The sequence below is a fragment of the Macrobrachium nipponense genome, chromosome 31 (genome assembly GCF_015104395.2).
Source record: "Macrobrachium nipponense isolate FS-2020 chromosome 31, ASM1510439v2, whole genome shotgun sequence".
In the NCBI taxonomy this organism is placed as follows: Eukaryota; Metazoa; Arthropoda; class Malacostraca; order Decapoda; family Palaemonidae; genus Macrobrachium; species Macrobrachium nipponense.
Genome location: NC_061093.1, coordinates 25,403,933 through 25,406,432, shown reverse-complemented (window position 1 = coordinate 25,406,432; position 2,500 = coordinate 25,403,933). Strand labels below are relative to the sequence as shown.

At 37.8% G+C, this 2,500-nt stretch overlaps 1 long non-coding RNA gene across 2 annotated transcripts in view; it reads left to right on the top strand.

The window, feature by feature from the left end:
* LOC135206697 (uncharacterized) overlaps positions 1 to 2,500 on the top strand; it is a 129,799-nt gene that overhangs the window by 308 nt on the left and 126,991 nt on the right. Inside the window, exon 2 of one of the 2 annotated variants that reach the window (XR_010312816.1) lies at positions 786 to 1,111. This is a non-coding gene — a long non-coding RNA (uncharacterized LOC135206697). The remainder of the gene's footprint in view (positions 1 to 785; positions 1,112 to 2,500) is intronic. The other variant, XR_010312817.1, reaches the window with a different exon arrangement.

Below are 2,500 nucleotides of genomic sequence, written 5' to 3'. Positions count from 1 at the left end.
AGATCCTTGTTATGTGACATGTGAAATGGAAACCTTTTTGAAATGTTATGAAATGGAATAAGTGATAAGTTGCTGCTATTTTCTGTTGTGGTCGTATCCTTAGCAAACCAGAAACAGTTTGCTTCCGTGTGTCAGTTATTCGTGTACTGCAGAACTCAACGCTACTTTGTTGCTAACTCACTACTGACCATGTAAACTAAAATATACACTAAACAGTGTAGTAAAATGATATCCTGTACGGACAGACATTTCGCAGTGATTTTGATGCAGTGAAAAATATTAATGAATGAAGGATGCACTGCAGTGAAACACATTTTCAATTTCTCTAGTTAAGCTTTAACTTCCGTGCACCAACATACACAAACACACTATCATGCACAGACAGATGCTACACATTCATCCACACAAATTGTATCAGTTGTCACCATGCAAGATATTAACGGAAGTCAAGCATCTCTCTCTCTCTCTCTCTCTCTCTCTCTCTCTCTCTCTCTCTCTCTCTCTCTCTCTCTCTCTCTCTCTCTCTCTCTCTCTCTCTCATGACATTCTCTGATACTGAATTAAACAAAGTTAAGTGAATCTTCTTTCGTTGTATATTTGTCTTACGGATAAGTACACAGTGAAACAAGAGAGCTGAGAAATATGTTATCTATTATCCTTTTAGCTTTGTTTATGTTGTACAGAATAATGTTTTGTTCTTGAAGTGTTCATAAGCTTTCCCTTCAATTTCACAAGCAGGCTAAAGAATAACCCCAACTAATTCCCTTGTTTCCAAACTACTTCAGAAGCGTAAATTAAAATATAAATAATACAATTTAAACATATCACGAGCAAAACCTGACACGTTCCACCACATACTACAGACAGCGCCCAGTGCATACAGCCCCGTTATGCGCACGTAAAACCCATTCGATGGCAAATATATAACACATTTTATCTGCAGTTATTGGCGGTCAAACTTTGCGTAAGAACGTGCTTCGTCTTATAACCCAGAGCAAGGATCAGACTTTATTCCCATAAAAGGAGTGATATGCTGTCGTTAAAATGGGCAGAGCATTCTCGTTCTTATTCATAGGGATGCTATGGATTCTGGCTCACCAAGCGGCGGAGGGTAAGTGATCATGCGTCGTTCTTTAGGGCAGAAACTGTTTTACGCCGTTTGAGTGTGATGTGTATGTGTCTCGATACGTGGCATGGAATTCGTTCGGCAGAAAGGTAGGCAGGAGAAATGTGATGGCGGTGTTCCACCCCGTTTATGGAATTGTTTTATGCGATAGTAAAGCTCTCCGGCATTGTGTACAAAAACAGAAAAGCAGTTTCATTAATATCGATGAGTTATGTAATTGGAATGGGAGATAGTTGTACAATAAGTAGAATTATAGGTATAAATTATTTTGTTTTGTGAAAATTAGACTATAAATCCAATAAGGGGGGCTGTTTCAGCCATTCATTGTTTAAGATGTGAAAGACAGAGAAAAGGAGTAGGTGGTTGGACAGCAAGAGTGAAGAAGGAAGGTGGAAGGGAGGTAAATATGAGGCCAAAAATAGGTGGGTGCAGCTAGGACCAAAAGGACATTGCAATCAACATTTAGTAATGCCCACATTGGGCCATATGAGGTACACTGACGAACTACCCCATATGGGATATGAATTATGTTACAATGAGAATTAGGAGCCAAAAAAGGGCATTAATTTATTCCATTTAATATTCATTTAAAAAATCATACTAATTAACAAAAATACCCTTTATAGTCAATCGTGTAGCATAAAAAGTCAAAATATAACGAATCGAAAATGCATTCAAACCGAATGGGCGTTGAAATGAAAAATATACAACCATATCTGAAATTTAAATGTAATCTCTTGTCATGCATTGTTGCCATTTGCTTATAAAAGAACTATTTTGTTTCGAAATCAGATAAAAAAAAATAGTGTCACACAAAACCGAGCGACTGTATTTCCCTATGTCCAATTGCGCTCTGGGCTCTATTCCTCCTCCCTCCCTTCCCTCCTCCCACCCCCATCGCCACAAATTTTATTTTTTGGTCATTTTACGGTCTCTGCATTTTGTATATAGCTTTGACATGCTTCTGATGGCGCCCGGAAAATGTTAGTTTGTTCGTGTGATGGAGTCCATGAATCGGATGTAAACTTGGTTTATCATCAGGATCATAACTGGATACTGAAAGAGCAAGATAACTCGTTTTAAAAACGATTCTATACAATGTTTCGTTTTCTCTCCTTTAGAGAAGTAATCGAGGTTTTCCACTGTCATGCATCTTTATAAAATCCTCATCGTTGTAGTCTCGACATTTCTCTCATCTTTCTGTAGACGTGTTGAGTAGAACTGTCTGATTTTCATATAGTGCGTTGACAGACTTTATTTACTTGGAAAACTTACGAAGTTTGGCTGTCTGTTGGAAGTTGCTCTAACGTTAGGGATTTTTGTATGATGAAAATGTTCTATATATATAAGGGAAGGTTTTGAAAAATCTGGAGG